General features: G+C 36.3%; 1 long non-coding RNA gene across 1 annotated transcript in view; it reads right to left on the bottom strand.

Moving 5' to 3' along the window:
* Positions 1–10,074: 10,074 nt before the first annotated feature.
* The window catches only part of LOC139439279 (uncharacterized), a 134,584-nt gene continuing 124,026 nt past the window's right edge, over positions 10,075–20,632 (bottom strand). Inside the window, exon 3 of the long non-coding RNA XR_011649157.1 lies at positions 10,075–15,381. This is a non-coding gene — a long non-coding RNA (uncharacterized lncRNA). The remainder of the gene's footprint in view (positions 15,382–20,632) is intronic.

Consider the following 20,632-nt stretch of genomic DNA (forward strand, 5'->3'; position numbering starts at 1 on the left):
AACCACAGGTAAAGAGATTGTAACAGTCATCAAAAACCTCCTGAAGGTGAATTGCCCAGGGCCATATAGTTTCACAGGTGAATTCTAATAAACATTCAAGGACAACCTAATAACAACATTGCTCAAGATCTTCCAAAAAATTAAACTAGAAGGAATGTGACCAAACTCATTCCATGAAACCAACATCATCCTAATACCAAAGCCAAGATATTATGAAAATGAAAATTACAGGCCCTTTTTCCTAATGAATACAGATGCAAATACCCTCAACAAAATACTTGCAAACCAAGTCCAAAAACACATTAAAAGAATTATACACCACAATCAAGTGTTTTTTAATCACAATTATATAAGGGTGGTTCAATATAAGAAAATGAATTAGTGTACTAAACCATGTTTATAAATTGAAAAAGAAAAATCACTTGATCTCCTCAATTGATGCAGAAAAGGCATTTAAAAATACAGTCCCCTTTCCAAAAGATAGGAATAGAGGGAAGTTTTCTCAATATGGTAAAGTGCATATATGAAAAACCTACAGTTGGTATGGTCTTCAATGGTGAAAGAATGAAAACTTTCCAAATGATATCAGGAACAAGAACAGGATATCCACTCTTATTCAATGTTGTGCTAGAAGTTCTAACTAGAAAATTATGCTAGATAAAGAAATAAAAGTCACCCAAATAGGAAAAGAAGAAGTAAAACTTTCACTATTCACTGACGGTGTATCCTATATCTAGAGTCTCCTGAAAAATCTACAATAAATCTACTAGAACCAAAAGACAAGTTCAACAAAGCACTGGTATATGAGATTATTATTCAAAAATCAATAGTATTTCTATACACTTGTATTAGTAAGCCAAAAAGAGGTGCTGAGGCAAAGTATCAGAAATCAGTTGGCTTTTATAAAGGGTGTTTATCTGGGGTAAAAGCATACACTTACAAGGCCTTAAGGAGTCCAACTCAATATTGATTTCTCACCCAAAGTCAGTTGCCACGTGTTGAATCAAGATGGTGGGCAATGCCTGCCTGCCTTCTTCCTCTTAAGGCTCAGTGGGCCCAGCTTCTTCTGATCTCAGCTGTAGGCTGGCATAGGGCTTATCTGCTCTATTCTCTTCAGCAGCAAACTATCAGGTGAACATCTTTTCTCTCTTCTCTTCAAAGTTCTTTCCTCTTCCATGTCTGTGGAGCTCCCTTCCTCTATATACCTTCTTCTGTGTGTCTTCTTGATCGAGTGTTCATTTATAAAGTTCACAAAGAGGGTGGAGACTCAAACCTGAGCCATGCCCTACTGATGTGGTTGAATCAAAGGCCCTACATTGATTTAATTACTTAAACTTAAAACCTTTGAATTTAATACAGTTAAAGAGTAATACCTTCAGAACAGAGCAGTTTACAAACTAATGAATATCTTTTTTTTTGAATTAATAAATAATAGCAAACTGATACAACACTACTGATGTTCAATCTGAGGAGGAAATCAGGGGGAAAATTCCACTTATAATAGCAAATAAAACAATCAAATATTTAGGAATAAACTTAACCAAGGACATAAAAGACCTGTGGTCAGGAAACTAAAAAAAATTTTGCTAAAAGAGACTGAAGAAGGCTTAAATAAATGGGTGGACATTCCATGTTCATGGATTGCAAGACTAAATGCCATTGAGATGTCAATTCTACCCAAACTGATAATAGATTCAACTCAATCCCAATGAAAACGCCAACAGACTTTTTTGCAGAAATGGAAAAACTTATTATCAAATTTATTTGGAAGAGTAAGAGGTCCCAAACAGTTAAAAATGTCCTAAAAAGAATGAAGTTGGAAAATTCTCCCTTCTATGCTTTAAAGAATATATCTTAGCTATAGGGGTAAAAACAGCATAGTGCTAGTGTAAAGACACAAAGGTTGACTAATGGAACTGAATTAGGGACACTAAAATAGACCCACACATCTACAGTCAAGGGATTTTTGACAAGGCTGTCAAGCCCTCCCAGCTGCACCAGAAGAGTATATTCAACATATGGAGATGGGAGAATTGGATATCCATATCTAAAAGAAAAAAAGAGGACCCCTATTTCCCTTATAGAAAAATTAAGTCAAAATGGATCAAGGACCTAAATTTAAAAGTGACAACCATAAAACTCCTAGAAGAAAATGTAGGAAAACATCTTCAAGATCTTGTGGTAGGCAGTAGTTTTTTAAACCTTATGCCAAAGCACAAGCAACAAAGGAAAAAATTGATTAAGGGGACCTCCTTAAAATAAAACACCTTTGCACCTCAAATGACTTTGTTGAAAGGGTGTAAAGGAAGCCAGAGTCAATAGGAGCAAATGTTTGGCAAACTATTTTATAGGGTTTTATATCCATGATATAAAGAGAGATCATACAACTCAACAATAGAAAGCAAAACTATGAGATTAAAATATTGGCAGAAGACTTGAAAATACAATTGTCCAAAGAAGAAATACAAATGGTGAAGAAACACTTGAGAAAATGTTCAATCTAATGATTAGGGAAATGCTAATCAAAACTACAATATGATTTCATTTCACATCTACTAGTCTGGCCACTATTAAAAAGTAGGAAATCTGTAAATGTTGGAGATGATGTAGATTAGAGAGATAGGAATGCTTATTCACTGTTGGTGGGGATGTAGAATGATACAGCCAAAGTGGAGTGCTATTTGCCAGCTGCTAAGGAATTTGAATACAGACTTGACATGTCACTCAGCTATACCATTCCTGGGGATATTATCAGAAAAACTGAGAGCACTAACATGAGCAGACATCTGCACAATGATGTTCATAGTGGCATTATTCACAATTGCCGAAAGTTGGAAACAAGCCAGGTGTTCATCAACTGATTAATGGATAAACAAATTGTGGTGTATATACATGATGTAATATTATCAGCAGTAAGAAGAAATTAAGTTATGAAGCATATGATAACATGGATGATCCTGGAGAACACTATGTTGATTGATGCAAATCAGACACAAAAGTGCAAATACTGTATGACTGTGATATTATTAACTAAATATATTAAATAAACTGATGGAGTTAACAATTAGAAATTGAAGGAGGGAAGAGAATGGAAAGCTGAGGGTTAGTCTGTGAAGAATTGGTAAAAACATTGTTTATAAATCTTTGGAAATAAAAAGAAATGGTGAAAAAACATGGCGTTTGTAACTAGAAGAGCTATTACATGGGTATGAGAGTGGTTGGAAGGAAAAAAACCAGGTAATGTACTATAGTAGATGGAAAGCTAAAAACTGTAACATATGACCATGTAAGATAGTGAAACCTCATGCAGAACATGAATATGGGTGATATTGCATATATGAGACTGTTTTTACAAAATATAAATACAAATATTCTAGAGAGAAAGGAAAAACAATAGCAGTCATGTATGGCAGGGGAAGTATAGAGAGATTGTGAGGTGATGAGTTTTATTTGTTTGCTCTAAGAATGATTGCTCTAAGAATGGTTGAAGTGAAAAATGTACAAATGTATAATTATACCAAATACCATTGATTGTATATTTTGGATGGATTTATGCTTTATTAATATGTATCAATAGAATTGATATGTTTAAAAAAAGAATAATATATGCACTACATTTGGATCCTGATGTATTTTGGGACTTTCTGTATGGGTTTATTGTAATTTCTGGTGCAGGGATTTTACTCTTTGCTGTGCCCCGCTACTTCTCTATTTTTAAAAAATGCTGAATCACTGCCCAGGAATGGCGCCGCCCACACTTCCTGTGCCGCTGATGACAACAGAAGCGGACAAAGAAACAAGACGCAGCAAATAGACACCAAGAACAGACAACCAGGGGAGGGGGGGGAATTAAATAAATAAATAAATCTTTAAAAAAAAAATGCTGAATCATTGTCCAGGATTGCTGGATAAATCCCTTTCTTCTTGGACAGACCCATTTTCATGGTTTCTCATGGCCTTGCACACTATAGCTAGAGTATTAACTATACACCTCTTATTCTATATACTGTGTAATGGCAAACAGATACCATAAAGACAGTGTAAAAATTCCCATTTGAATTTAAAAAAACTGTGTTCACTGCTACTCTGGATCACACCATTTTGTTTACTATGATATTAAATCAAAGTCTCTAGATAATACAGCCTGTGGGGGAGAAAGCTAAATTCTAATACTTTACTGTAAAATGAAATTCCAAGAAAGCAATAGTAAGGTGTAAAAAAGAGTGAGGGAAGGAAGAAAAGAGAACAAACAGAGAAGTATATGTTACTGAGTTTTTTTTTCAGACTTATGGGATGTCTTCGGAGATGACACTGACCACTGCATCTATGAATGGTGCTTCCAGAGCAGGAAGGAGGAAAAAGTTATCCCCTGTCTCCTGTCTTCCATTGGTTAATATTTGCCCATAGGATTTCAATTCCCATATACCTTTAGACTGTGCCATCCAATCCCACTGAGGGTCTTCAGCAAAGCCAGATACCAAACAGTAATAGCAGTATCCTCTATGCAAGCCAGCAAGCAAGGAGGGGTCAGCAGCATACTCTGCCTACATGCATGCAGGCTACAGGACACAGTCTAATATGCCCTGCCATACAAGCACGTATTCTGCATTCTTGTCTTACTCAAGTTAGGGCTACTATGTCGAATACCACAAAACCTATGTTTTGGGAGGCTAGAACGCAACATCACAATATTGACAAGGCTTGATTTCTCCTAAAGTCTGTGGTGTTCTAGCAATCCTCTATCACATGACTACCTTTTTCTCCTGTGTCTGCTCCTGATTTCTGCCTTTAATTGACTCCCAGCTTATTCTGGCAGAATGAATACAAATTTCCTTTGTGTATTAGGACTCCAGTCATGTTGATTAAGGTCCCCTCTGATTTAAGTTTGCTTCATATAAATAGAATCTGCAATGATCTTATTTACAAATGAATCCACATTATAAATAATAATATCTACAAAGGTCCCATTTACAAATGAATTCACATCCACAGAAATGTGGATAAAGATTTGAACTTATCTTTTTTGAATAGCATGAATCAATCCCCAACTGTTCCTACCCAACAGTCCATGAGGCATTTTGCACAGTGGCAACAGGCAAACCATGGGACAGAGGTGAGAAGCATGTATCACGAGTCCTGAGGTGAAAGGTGTTTGGATCTTATCCACAGGGAACAGGAAGGACAGGGAGACGCTGCTATAGCAGACCGAGGCAGACATGCAGGTGCAGGAAGAAAAGGGCATGACTTTAGCCAAAAAGTGGCAAGAGCACACAAAGGTTGTCCCCCAGTAAATACTGGAAACTGTCCAATGTGTTCTCCAAGAGATCAGGTTGGTGTGAAGGGAGCTTCCTGAAGGGTTTTCAGCAACATCAACAGAAAGTGATAACTGAGCAAATCCATGGAAGTGCATAATTGGATTGGAACTCTGGGATCCCTGTTGTTTATGGTCCTCTTGGCCACGTCTGAGAAGGTGGTTAGTTTAAAAACTAAATTTTTAAAAATTCTATTTAGATAGTCAGAGGCTTTAAAATAGTGATAATTAATTGTGGGAGGCTATAATTCATGAAATGGAGAATATATTCCCAACAGTTCGGATTACTATAAAAGGAAGGGAAAAGTATATTTGGAGTAACTCTTCTTTGCCACTTTAAGTAAATAATTCAGAATAATTAGCATGTTTAGAGTAACCTCTTAGAAGGAAGTGTTTTAAGAAATAAGTGTGATGGTTAGGCTAATGTGTCAACTTGGTCAGGTAATTGTGCCCAGTTGTTTGGTCAAACAAGCACTGGACTAATTGTAATACAAGGACTTTTATGGATTTTAGTCACCAGTTACTTTACTCTGTAGATAGCTGATTTCATTTATATCAGTCACAGAGATTGCTGTCAGCAATGAGTGATGCTTTATCCAGTCAGCTGAATGCCTTAAAAGAGGAAGTGATTTCAGCATTAGGAGAGAATTTCCCAACTTGTCTTTGGACAACCAGTCCTTGCAGTCATCATCTCCCAGAAACTCATCAAGGACCCTCATTGGACTTTGATTGGATACCCTGGTTTGCAGCCTGCCTGAGGAACCTGGACTTGTGCATCCCCACAGTCACATGAGAGACTCTTATAAAATCTCTTACTTTTGGCAGATATTTCCTGTTGATTCTGTTTTCCCTAGTGAAACCTGACTAATACAATAAGATAGGTAAAATAATGTAAGTATGTCAGGAAAACTGATTTTAAAATACAATTCAAGTCAGACAATTACCTAGAAAATATGCCAAGAAGTGTCAATGATGGTATTTAGTTGTATATATAAGTTTATAAGTAAGAGTAATTAAAAAAACCAGAGTTAAACTGATCCTTACATATAAAACTTTAGTAATAAGTCACTATTTTTTGGTAAATAAAGCATCTAAAGTTGTGTATGTGTCCATGCATGTGTGTGTGTATATATATATTTACAAGCATATATATTTAGACATATTTATGCATACACACATTTATACGCACAGAAAGCAGACAACACTGTTAAGAAGATGATGTGGAGTATCCTATATTTCAATAGATCAAGAAATTTAGACATGCATGTCTAATTCATTTAACAATTCTTCATAACCCAAAGGACACATATTTAACCAGAGTCTGAAATGTAAATGGGGTTCTGACAACCTTTGATCAAAGAAGAAAGGAGGATAGAAAAATTGTTCTGTAGGTCTCCAAGGAAGAAGTCAGAGTTATATAAACAGCTATAGTAAAATATTTCCATATCACAAATTGTACTAAATTTATCCTTGTCAGGAGAACTCAGAAGTAGCCTTAAGCCAAGGCAGCAAATTGGTTAAGAAACTTGCATTGAGTTAACACATTTGACATTATGATGCCCTACTTAGTACCCATGGCAAATCTCTGCAATGAGGTATAGGCTAAAAGAGACCACCATCAAAAATAATTTGGACTCTTTGATGGGCCCAGGAGACAGGATCCTTAAATGCTTATTTGAATTAGTTACTGATTGCTAATTCACAAGAAGTAAGTTAAAACTTATATTAGCGAAAAGACTAAATTAGAGATGATTGACTAAAATTCATTAAAAAAGCAATCAACTTAAAAACGTTTGTTATTAAGAGACGGGTAAAAAGAAGTTACGATTTAGTTATCTTGCATTCTTTATCCTAGATATGAAATATAATATATCGTGCCTATTAAAGCCCAGAAAAAAAGGCATTATCCTCTTAAATTGGTTAATTTGTAAATTATCTTAGTTTGTCCAGTTGAAGAAGTATATTTGAATACCTATATCTATCTATCCCTCTATAATCTATCTATCTATGCCTCACCAAGAGAAAATCTTAGATATGAAATAAACAAGGAGCAATACAAATAATAATAGCAAAAAATATGTAAAAATAATAAAAGTCAAATTAATATATAGACTCTGCAAGTCCACATACATGGATGCAAATCAATATTTACAGGTAAGCTCAATTATGTCATAGAGTGTAAAGAAAGCTAGTTAAGGATCTCGAGTTTTTCATACATATTGTAATAAAGTTCCATAGCTATGTCTCAATTTTTTTCACAGGCAAAATATTAGAAGTGCTTTTTCACCCTGAATTTTTGCTAGGAAAAGTCCCACTTCTGGGGTATTGAAGCTGAGACCAGGAGAAACCAAAATGTAGCAGACAAGAAAATTACTTGAAAGGTCAGGAAAGTTTTGCACCTGCTGACTCTCCCCTGAGGGCAACAACCCCCAAAGAAAACCCTTTATGAGGAGCAGGGAAGTGCCCTGCTGATACCAACACCTAGGGCAATGACACCAATGGAGCAATATTAGTGTCAGAAAAAATTTTGTTGAGGAAAAAAGCTATAATTTAATACTGGTGAAAAGATTTGCCAACAATAAATAAAACTGAAATTATTTTTAATGATATATAATAAAATACATTAAAATAACAATTCAATTAATATCAAATGGTATAAAATTATGAAGAAAACTATAATAAAACCACATCAGAGGGACAGATTTTTTTTACAGAATTTTCTCTCAATTTTATTTCAAGCAGAGAAAAAATAGTGATTTAGGCAATATCAACATTCATGATAAATGAATTCAAACTAATAGATTAATTAGGTACCAAAAGTTATTTATTAAGCACATACAATATATCAGTCAGTATCCTCATACTAGGGGACAAAAGTGAACAGGATAAAGGTCTGCCCTTTATGCAACAGACATTTTAAACTATATGTGACTAGCAAAATGGCTAAGGATACAGATTATGAAGACAGATATCCTGGAGTTATGTGATCACGTAATCTTAGGCAACTTAATTACTCTTCTTCAGGTACAGTGTTCTCATCTGTAAAATAGAATTAATGATAGTATCTACTTCAAAGGATTCTGAGGTGAATTATTTAGAACAAGTTCTTGCCTGTGATAAATACTGAAGAAGTTTATTGTATGTTAGGGCTTGTTTTCAGTGTTTATATGTATCTGTATACATATGCTTTTTGTGCATAAGTATATATGCATTATTTAATATACAATCCTGTCAACAAAAATGAATATACAAAAGGGAGCAAAAAATGCAATGACCTTCCAACTCCAATGAAATATAATGACAAATCAACATTCAGAAGATACTGAAATTCTACCAGTTGTTTGAGCATAATACATATAAATAAACTACTTTTAAATAACCTAAGTGTTATGACATAGATACAAGAAAAGCCAGAACATTTGGAGGATACAGTACATGTGAGGGAATGGTTGTGAGGTCAAATGAAGTAAGAGGATCAGAGATTTTTCTTGATAAGGAAGAGGACAGTCTTGGTAAAACTACAATTAATAAAAAATAAATAGCAGAAATGTATTGGGTGTGAATGCTCACTATGCATTTGGGCTGACTAAATGTTTTTTATAAAGTGACCCATTTAATTCTCAAAATATTTGGTTATTCATACAGTGAATATCTTCATGTTACTGGTGAGGAGATTGAGGCACATTCAAATTTTGTCGTATGCTCAGAGGCAATTCCAGTTACTGTGGTAAATATCTGCCTCAAGTAATTTGTGTCTAAAGAGCTCACTCTCATTCTTAACCACTTCAATATACAGCTGTTTCTCTATACACTTAAGTTCTTCTATTATATACATTCACAACTTTTATTTTAGAAACAGAAACTGACATTTCTTTGCTTCCATTATGGCTAGGCACTTCCTTTTTCACACTAAGATAAACGGAAAATAACAGGGTCATCCCGTGTGGATCTTGCCCAAAATAATGTATCTTGAATACGATAATGCCAAAGAAGTAACATATATCCTCAATGGCCATCTACCAGTCCTAAAAACTGCCTTCCTTTTCCCCTTTTGCTTGTTTGTGTGCAGGTGTTTGGTTTATTTCTATTTCCCAAGAAACCACAAGTTGACTTGAGGGAAATGTTGAGTCTCAGCCAGCTCCAGCTCCTTGCTGGGTCACAGAGGTTGCTAAAGGATTTTTGTTCATTGGGGTGTGTGAAAACCCATCATTTGGGCAGTATATGCATACCTCATCTCTGACACAAAGGGGACCATGCTGAGCTGCCAATGCTGACCTAAGAAGTTGGCATCCCCAGATCCCATCCCCGCTGTTCTGGACCTTTTGTGCTGTGTAAGTAACAAAGTGGTCATTTGCTTAAAGTTTCTGTGTTCCTGAGCCTGTGTTCCCATTATGCATCATTTAACAGGTCACTCCACAAATCATGTGCAAAATTTTCTCTTTCCCCATCATGAACAGAGTGATGGTAAGTGTGTTATTTTTATTTTTTCCTTTAAAAATTGTTATTAATAATATGATTTTAATTCAGCCAACTAATCTTTTTGAAGTTTAACTCATTTGCACTTTGCTGAATTTTTTTCTAAATGCTTATTACTCTGAGTCTTCCTTTGTGTTTTATTTCCTTCACATGTGTATATGTGCATGAGTGCTTGTGTGTGTGTATATGTGTGTGTAGAGAGAGACAAAGAATAGATTAATGTTAAAGAATTTATTTTGAATTCAATGAGTTGCCACTAAAGACTTAAGAGAAAACACATGGTCCAATTCATTTTTAAATTAATTTATTGAAATATATCACCCACACACAAACATACTTAAATAATAAGTATATCCTAATAGTTGTGAACTTACAAAATAAACATATATAACATCATACGTGACTCTCATAACTCACCCTACAATGAACACCTTACATTGTTGTTAAACCTTTTTAACTAATGATAAAAGAGTATTGTCAAAATATTACTACTAATGAAAGTATTTTCTCCCAACCCTCCCTACTATTATCTGTATATCATTTATATATGAACATACATAAACAAATAAGTGTGTAGTAAAAGTTATGAACTTACAAAGCAAACATGCATAACATCATAGAGATGTCCCATACATCAACCCTCCAACAACACCTTGAATTGCCATGAGATGTTAGTTACAAATTATAAAAGAATATTGCCAAAATCTTACTACTAATTATAGTTCTTATTTTATATTTGGTGTGTTTTCCCCGAACCCACTCTATTATTGTTTTTTAAATATATTTTTTATGTCAGAAGTTGTAAACTTATAAAACAATCATGCACATGTGCAGAATTCCCAAACAACACCCCTCTATCAACATACCACAGTATGGTGGAACATTTGTTACAGATAAGAGAATATCATCTGATTGTTACCATGTCCATAGTATACATTTGGCTCACATTTTCCATATTGCCCCATTATCAACCCAGCACATCTTTGGCATTGATGCAAGAATATTATCTGCTAACCACAGTCCATAGGTCATTCCAGTTGTATTTTCCCCATGCATTCCCAACACCCTACAGTAGTGATGTACATTTGCTCTAGCTCACAAAAGAAACACTTGCATCTGTACCATCAACCACAGTTCTCATCCACCTCTTGGATTACTGTCCTATTCTGTTCTTAGATTACTCTCTAGCATTCTGTCAATTGGCATTTATATCCCTAGACTACCATTTTCAGTCACATCCCCATTTATAAACTAGCTGTTACTATGTGTTACCATCCACTCTATACATTTGCACACTTTAACAGTAAAGTTAATTAAAACTCCTACATGCATTAACATCAGTAGTCCATCTCAGTTCTCCTCTTATCCCTTTTAAGAATCCAGCACTTAACACCAGGTCTTGAAGGTATTTTCCTACAATTTGTTCTAGAAGTTTTATGTTTCTTGCTTTTATTTTTAGGTTTTTGATCCATTTTGAGTTAATTTTTGGATAACGTATGAGATAGAGGTCCTCTTTCCTTCTTTCAGTTATGGATATCCAGTTCTTTCAGCAAAATTTTGCTGAATGGCCCGAGCTGTGTGGGTTTGACAGGCTAGTAAAAATCAGTTGAGGACCTACTTCTGAACAATCAGTTTTATTCCATTGGTCTATGTCTCTATCTTTATGCCAGTACCATGCTGTTTTTACCACTATAGCTAGATAATATGACTTAAAGTCTGGAAATGAGGGTTCACTTTTCCTTTTTATGATGTTTCTGGCTATTCAGGACCACTTACCTTCCAAATAAATTTGATAATTGTGTTTTCAATTTTTTAAAAATGCTTGTGGACTTTTTATCAGGGTTGCATTGAATCTGTATATCAATTTGAGTAGAATTGACATTTTAATGATATTTAGTCTTCCAATCAATAAGCATGGAATGTTCTTCCAGTTCTTCCAGTTATGTAGGCCTTTTTTGATCTCTTCTGACATTGAGTTGCAGTTTTCTGGATACAAGTGCTTTACATTATTGCTTAGGTTTATTCCTGGATACTTGAGTTTTATCTGTCATATTTTACTTTCACCACTCTTTTGACATTTCACTTACTTTTATTGATATAACCTTCATTTCTAGACTCTCTTTCAGGCCTCCCTCTTCTGTCTTTTCTTTTCAGGCTCTAGCACATCCTTTAGTATTTCCTGAAAATCTGGTCTCTTGCTTAGAAATTCTCTCAGTTTCTGCTTATCTGTGAGTATTCTAATCTCGCCCTCACTTTTGAAAGACAGTATTGTTGGATATAATATTCTTGGTTAGAAGTTTTTCTCTTGTAGTATCTTAAATAAATCAGACTGCTGTCTTCTTGCCTCCATGGTTTCTGGTGAGAAGTCAGCACTTAATCTTATTGGGTATCCCTTATATGTGATGAATTGCTTTTCTCTTGTTCTCAGAATTCTCTCTTTGTCTTGGCATTTGACATTCTGATGAGTATGTGTTTCAGAGTTGGTCTATTCAGACTTTTTCAGATGGGAGTACATTGTGTTTCTTGGACATGGATATCTATGTTCTTCAATACAGTTGGGAAATTTTCTACTATTATTTCTTCCAATATACCTTCTGCCCCTTTTCCCTTCTCTTCTCCTTCTGGGACACCCATGACAAATATGTTTGCATGTCTTTTGCTGTCATTTAGTTCCCTGAGATCTTGTTCATTTTTTTTCCCATTCTTTTCTTCATCTGTTCTTTTGTATGCTCACTTTCAGAGGCCATTTCTTCAAGCTCACCAATGCTTTCTTCTATCTCCTCAAATCTGCTATTATATGATTCCAATGTTTTTTAAATTTCATCATTGCACTTTTCATTCCTATAAGAGCTGCTATTTTTCTATGTATGCCTTCAAATTCTTCTTTGTGCTTATCCAGCATCTTCTTAATATCCTTAATCTCTTTAGTCATCTCATTGAATTTATGAAGGAGGTTTGTTTGAACATCTATGATTAGTTTTCTCAACTCCTTTATGTCATCTGGAGGCTTATGTTGTTCCTTTAACTGGGCCATAACTTCCTGTTTCTTGGTGTGGATTGTAAATTTTTGTTGTTGTCTTGGTGTCTGGCTTACTGGAATATTTATTCTGGGTGCAGTTTTCCTCTTTAGTTTAGGGCTTCCTGCCCCTTCTCCCTTGCTGGTTGTGCAGGAGGAGCCAATGATGTAATTGGTGCTATAAGTTGTGGGGAGATAAGCTGCTCTCATTGTTCCAGGGACTGATGAAGCTTCTCCCAACTTTCTTCTTTGCCAGGGGCAGGGACAGAGTCACAGCTGTGTCGAATAATACAAGTTATGCAGGCCTAGATTATAGTTGCCCAGAGAGACTGAGGAGGCTTCACACCCCTCTCTCCCCTGCCTGGGGTGGGGATGGAGCTGCAGATGTGGGCAGCAATCTATGCAGTGTAGGTCCAAGGTGACTGCAGTTGCCCCAGTAGACTTCTGATTATTCAATTTGTGCCAGCCAAAGTTACCCACAGTTACATAGATGGGCTGGTGCAGGGTTCACCAGCCTACTTCCTGCCAGAGGTGGGGTTCAAGCCAAGGCTAGGGCTGCAGGCTGATCTGGGTGAAAGAAACTGGTTCCTACCATCACCATGATTTTTGGTCAGTCTGCCTTTCTCTCAGGCTGGAGGCAGAGTCAAGCTAGCAGCCACTGGCCTCTTTCTGACTTGGACAGATTCAAATCCCAGCTGTTCCCAGGGTTATGTCTTAGCCAGCCAAGTCTACCAATCAGTATCCAAACTTGGCAGCCAACTGTCTCCTCCTTCCCTGTTTTTGGGAAATGGAGCTTCCAATTCCAGCTACAGAACAGCTCCTGGGGTTGTTCGTGCTGCCAGTGTAGGATAATCACTGGCCTCCACAGCTTGGCCAGCAATTTTCCAGAGAGGCTGGTGCAGGTCCCCACAGCTTCCTCCCTGCTGGTGGTGACACTGGGGCCTAGGCTAGAGCTGCAATCTGATCTGGATGGAAAGAAGCCGGTGCCACCTCCCAGCACTGTGATTCTCAGTCTACCCCACTTCCCGTCATGCCAGACATGGAGTTAAGGTGGTGACTTCCGGTCTCTTTCTGACTTGAACAGGCTCAAACTTTAGCTGTTCTCAGGATTATACTTTAGCCTGCTGAATTTACTCACCAGTAGCTGAAGTTGGTGTCCAACCATTTCTTTTTCCCCCCATTTTTAGGAAATGGAGCTTTCAATTCCATCTGAGGAACAGCTTCCGAGGTGGCTTGTGCCTCCAGCGGAGGATGGGCACTGGCTTCTGTGGTGTGGAGCCCTCAACTCAGATGTGATCTCTTTTCACAAGCCTTTCATGCTACTTTACTGGAATTGTAGTTGGTGCTGGGGTTTAAAATATATTTAGGAGATTTGTATCTCGGGACTGACAATATGATAGCCAGGCCCTGAGCCTCAACAGACTTCAGCTCCTACACTCTGATTTATTGGACTTATCCCACTCAGCTAACATGGAGTTGAAGAATGTCAACCACCACACCATGGAGCCTAGAGTGCTTACAACTGAAAGCAGGAGGATTACATCCAGTATCCATGTGGAATCTAAGCCCCCTCTTGACATAGATGTGGAATGGACACAACCAAACCAAGGTCCACAGGAAGGAGGAATACAATAAGGATTAGAGTGGACTTAATGATATCCTATTCATGAACTATTGTGGTTAATAATCAAGAAAATGTGGCATTGGTGTGGAAAAAGTGGCCGTGGTGGCTGCTGGGGGCAGGGAATGGGAGGAAGAGATGAGATGTGGAGGTATTTTTGGGACTTGGAGTTGTCCTGAGTGGTGCTGCAGGGACAATTGCTGGACATTGTATGTCCTCCCATGGCCCACTGGATGGAACGTGGGAGAGTGTGGGCTATGGTGTGGACCATAAGCCATGGGGTGCAGCGATGCCCAGAGATGTACTCACCAGATGCAATGGATGTGTCATGATGATGGGGGAGAGTGTTACTGTGGGGGGAGTGGTGGGGTGGGGGAGGTGGGGGTGAATGGGAACCTCATATTTTTTAATGTAATATTTTAAAAAAATGAATAAATAAAATAAAAAAAATAAATTATAAAAAAAAAGAATGATGGAATTTTCCTCCTTCCATTCCTTACAGGATTTTGCAGGATGCTCTTCTGGCTGCCTGAAACCCCCAAATAGTTGCTTCAGCCAGCTCCAGAGTGCTCTGGGTGTTTGCTAACTTCCCTGTAGCAGGAGCTGATTCTAGGAGCACCTTATTCCACCGCCATCTTGCTCGTTGTCCTCCAATTCACTTTTTAAAGAAATAACATTCCCTCCTTAGGCACCATCGGGAATTTCGAACCATGGCTTTCATCCCTAACCACAAAAGATTCCAAGCCAGTGTCCTTTCCTTTATCTGTCAAGCCATTATAGATCTGTTTGAGAATCCTGCCCTGCTCTTCTTAGGCACTTCAACCATGTAGCTAATAAACCTTTTCATACCTTTTCGATGTGTGTGGTGTAATTAGTCTCAACATACAAACCAAACTTTTGGAGGGAGTCTCTCTGCCTATGGAGGTGACCATAAGTTAGGAAAATATGTTGAAGAACCTAAGAAAAAAATTAGAAGAAAAAGTCAGTATTGAACAAGAGTACAGAGTCAAAAAATTTTGCAAACAGGGAAGAGTAAGACAAATAATATATTAAGCATATTTCATAAATGATGTGTTAAGTTGACTGATTATGCTGTTATACAGAGAGTGACTATTGGAGGAAAAATTTTTTTTGAGAGATAGAATTCAATTTAGAACATAATCAGTTTGAATTATCTAAGCATAACTCAAATAAAAATGAAAAATAGTGACCTAGGTCAGTGCATTTAGAATAAGGGGTATGGTTTTTCATGTGCTTGGCTAATGACACAGCTTATAAAATACAAAGGAAGAAGCTAAAGTCATTAGATCAAATGGCATCTCTAAGGGTAAATATATAGGTAGAGACAAAAAAGACAATGAAATGAAAGAGAAACACACTGAAGAGCACAAATATTTCAAGGTGAACATCCAAAGAGGAGAATTAAGCATGGGGAAAATAATTCAGAAAAGAATCAGAATAATATTGCAATATAAATTAAAGGTTGCAATTCCAGGAAATACAGATAAGGAAGGCTGATTTTTAAAGTGTTTATTGGACAATTTCAAGCAACTTGGTGAAGTTGCCATGGGCTGAGGATGTGAAAATCTATGAGGAAATAGAGGTGACAAGTAGGCTTCTTTTTTATTCAAGGAACTTCAAAGCTAGGTGAACATAATTACAATAGCTGTGAAAAGAGAAAAGGTTTCCAGTAGCTGAGGTTGCTACTTAATTTATATTTATTGAACAGATTGTTAGAATTAAATCCAGGGTGAATTTGAGAAGTGGACAGTCTGAGAGCATCTATAGATCTCCTCTGGAATAGTGGGAACCACTACTTGCTGCATAAGCCTTGGTGGGCATATTTCAGAAGAACTTGACTTCAGGCCAGTTATATTTAGCTCAGTTGGGGAGTTGGGCTGCTACTGCTCCAGTGACCCTAGTTGCTCTACCTGATTATTTACTATAAATAGAGTCAGGTATAATCAATTGAAATAATAGTGCACATAAAGTGACACTGGTTTGGGAGTGGATGTTCAAAAACAAAGCTAGAATAGATTTTTCCTAATTAAATAGAAAGTTTAGATGTAATTGGGGACATCTTTTAAAATTACATATACATTACTCACATATGCAAAGAATACTTAAAAGTGATCAACATATTTTTACTTTCTATGAATTAAAGCACATATTTTCACTTTAAAAGGGTATAAATAAGCAAACTTAGAAAGGGGATTTTCACTAAATTGGTGTTCTAAAATATAACAAAAACATAGAAAAATGAAAAATAACAAAACAAAATAAGAATCAATCCCAGAAATAAGCATAGATTTAGTGAAAAGATCCAGTGTAACTATCATACCAAATAAAGAAATAGAATATCCAATTTCTTGACTACGTAGAGGGGAGAAAGACATGGTTATATATTTATATTCAGAAAATTATTTAATTCCAAAAATAAAGAGAATGCCCATAGGACACCAAAAGTATAGAAGAAATAATTTACAAAGAAAAATTAATCATGAAGTCATAGTATTTCTTATCTATATCTTCAGGATTAGAAGATAGTTGTATTAGTCATCCAAAGGGGTACTGATGCAAAATAACAGAAATTGGTGGGTTTTTATAAAGGATATTTATTTGGGATAGGAGCATACACATACCAGGCCATAAAGCATAAGTTACTTCCCTCACCAAAGTCTATTTTCACATGATAGAGCAAGAGGGCTGCTGAAGTCTGCGAGGGTTCAGGCTTCCTGGGTGCCTCCCTTCCAGGGTCTTGCTTCTCTTTGTGTTCAAGGTGACTTTCTTCCCCAGGCTTGCTTCTTCCTGGGCTCATGTTCCCCTCTTCCTGGGGCTCATTTCTCTTTCCTCTGTGAGCTTACTTCCTGGGGCTCCAGCTTAAGGCTTCAGAATCAAACTGCAACATCAGAACTCCAACATCAAAACCCCCAACTCTGTCCTTTTCCATGTCTTTTATCAGTGAGTCCCCATGCATCAAGGGGCTGGGACTCAATGCCCTAATGACATGGCCCAATCAAAGCCTTAATCATAATTTGATGACACCCAGGTACAGACCAGATTATAAACATAATCCATTATCTAATTTTGGAATTCATAACCATATCAAACTGCACAATAGTGCAACTAAAATGAGTAACTTTATGGTTGTATAATACACAGGCAAGTTATCAATCACCTCTAACTGTGAAAATGGATGTTTTCAAAAATATAAGATGCATTATTTGTATAACTTACATTCCTCATCTAGATAAAATGCTTAAGAAAGTATTCTAAGTAACCATGAAGGTACCACAGGTCTTTGATACCCCTCAAAGATTTCTATAAGCTTATCCCCAGAATCTATGAGTATACTAGGTTACATGGCAAAGAATAATTAAAGTTACAGACAAAATTAAGATAGCTCATTGGTTGACCTTGAGATGGGGCGATTATCCTGGACCATCTGTAATCACAAGGATACTTAATGTGGAATAGAGAAGAGAGTAAGAGAAATAGCTGCATGAGAAGGCTTTGAAGATGGAAGGACATCATAAGGCAAGGAATTTGGGTGGTCTCTAGACACTAGAAAAGGCAAGAAAATGGCTTTTCCCATAGTGGCTGTAGAAAGAAATACAGTCCTGCCAACACCTTGATTTTTAGACCAGTGAGATCCAAGCAAGACTTCTGACCAACAGAAATGAAGATAATAAATTTATGTGTTTTAAGTCACTAATTTTGTGGTAGTTTGTTACCCCAAATAATAAAAAAAAAATACAAGATCTCTACTTAAAGAAATAAAGGCAAGAAATATTAGAGAACAATAATCCTTTCTCTCTACTTCCCCTATTTCTGGAGAGAGAAAAAGAGAGAAAAATTGTGGAATCAGAAAGTTATTTTCTTTTTTCTTTTTCTGCAAGAAATGGTAAGAATGCAATTAAATATCTCTTGTCGTTCAACCTTTATGAAAGTCACATTTTTTTCACAAAAGTTTTAGACTTAAAAATACATTGTTTATTCAGACTCTAGGCTGTTAGTAGCATCACTACAAGATAAGAAAAATGAAAGATACAAAATATTGATGATCCTGTGCACTAAGGAAAATTGCCTTGTTAAATGACAAATCACACTTAGGTGGAGGTCTCAAGAAAATTAAATTTGACTATGCTCCATCACTTATCATAAACTACTGATCTATTTTATTTATCTGGCAATCAGTACAAAAGTATAAGAATATTTTTGCTAACTTGTTTTACTACATAACCCTTTGTTAAACATTTGTGTATAACATTTAGCCCCTAGAATTTTGTTAACTTAAAATGTTTATAAACATGTTTGTGGCAGATTCCAGAGCTGTTCAGCAAGTTTCCCAGTTTTCCCCTCTCAGGGAAAATAGGACAATTGTACAATTCTACCCCCCTTAATGTGAGACAATGTATGTGTCACTTTTGGGTATAAGTATTCAATTGTTAACTTGAGCTTATCCAGGACTCTCTTTTCTACCTTAGCCACAGTGGAAGCCTGCATTGATATGGAATCAAACCTGAGTCCTCCTGTGGCAGATAGCTACCATGAAATGTAACTTGGAATGCAACCTCTTCATAAAAGCAAGAAATAAACTTTTATTGTTTTAAACCACTGAGTTTGGGGATGTTAATCATAGCAGCTTAACTGTCTATCCTAAATTATATACTACTCTCTAGAATTCTTCTAAGCTATGAATTTATGTATTGTTGGGAAGAATATTAAAGAAATCCTATTATTTAAACTGAAGATGACCTAATGATTTACAAAATAATTCTCCTTTATTTCCTATGTTCTCTCAGTGTAAACTTAAAAAAAAATTTTAATTAAATAAAAACACATACACACACACACACAAAAACACCTCCTAGTAGAGAATTAGAGAATTAGCTGTTCAGAAAATTGGTCACTTCTGCCAAGGATGAAAGTAAAAACTAAAAAAAGATGCCACTATATGTAGCTGACCTAAACATAGTTCTTTAATTTAGTAATTTCTTCTAAAAATAAACTGATGAATAAAGATAGACACAGTCACACAAACACCCCACACACATTCACAAAGCCTCCTTTTTTTAAAAAAAAGATTTATTTATTTTTATTTATTTCTCTCCCCTTCTACCCCACCCCAGTTGTCTGTTCTCTGTGTCTATTTGCTGCGTTGTCTATGTCTGCTTCTGTTGTCGTCAGTGGCATAGGAATCTGTGTTTCTTTTTTTGTTGCATCATCTCGTTGTGTCAGCTCTCTGTGTGTGTGCGGTGCCATTCCTGGGCAAGCTGCACTTTCTTTCATGCTGGGCGGCTCTCCTTACGGGGTGCACTCCTTGCGTGTGGGGCTCCCCTACGCGGGGACACCCCTGTGTGGCAGGGCACTCCTTGTGCGCATCAGCACTGTGCATGGGTCAGCTCCACACGGGTCAAGGAGGCCCGGGATTTGAACCGTGGACCTCCCATGTGGTAGACAGACACCCTAACCACTGGGTCAAGTCCACCGCCAAAGCCTCCATTTTTAAATTAACAGTGTATCTTATCATATTTTTCTCCCATATTTTTTTACCATATTGTTAAATCTAAACGAGTGCTAAAATGACATTTGTAATAGATGTTCTAAGTAAAGATTCTTGGAAGTAGAGACTTTATAAAACAGAAAATTGTAATGTTTGTACAACAGACTCCTTTGGGGACTTTAGAAGACTTAGAACCCCTTTTGGAATGCTATCTTTTAAATACCTACAATTAAATGCATAAGATTTAAAAAGAAAGCCAGTTATATTAAAATAGACCGACCAAAATTTTAAAAACAAATTTGTGATATCATAATGTATCAGCTTCTTTATTAACTTGTTATTAATTATTAAATATTATTAATGTTATTAAATTAATTTGTTATTTAGATTATTAAAGATTAAGTAGTAAATAACAAGATCTAGCACATGTCTAATAACACCATAATTTCAAAGTAGTGATACCTGTAAACAAAAATGAGAAATATCTCCCACTGTATGTGGTATATGTATATATTAGCTATGTTTTCTATTAGTGACAAATCACAGGTGTTGGTACTACTATGTACGATGTGCTTTTTGTTTACATTTCAGATGAGAAGAGCAGATATAAAATCTATTTTTCATGTGTTCCAGTTATTTGTCACTCTTTTCTACTAAACCACTCCAGCACTTAGTGGCTTTAATTTTAATGTTTTTGTTTGT

This window comes from Dasypus novemcinctus, chromosome 7 (genome assembly GCF_030445035.2).
Source record: "Dasypus novemcinctus isolate mDasNov1 chromosome 7, mDasNov1.1.hap2, whole genome shotgun sequence".
Lineage (NCBI taxonomy): Eukaryota > Metazoa > Chordata > Mammalia > Cingulata > Dasypodidae > Dasypus > Dasypus novemcinctus.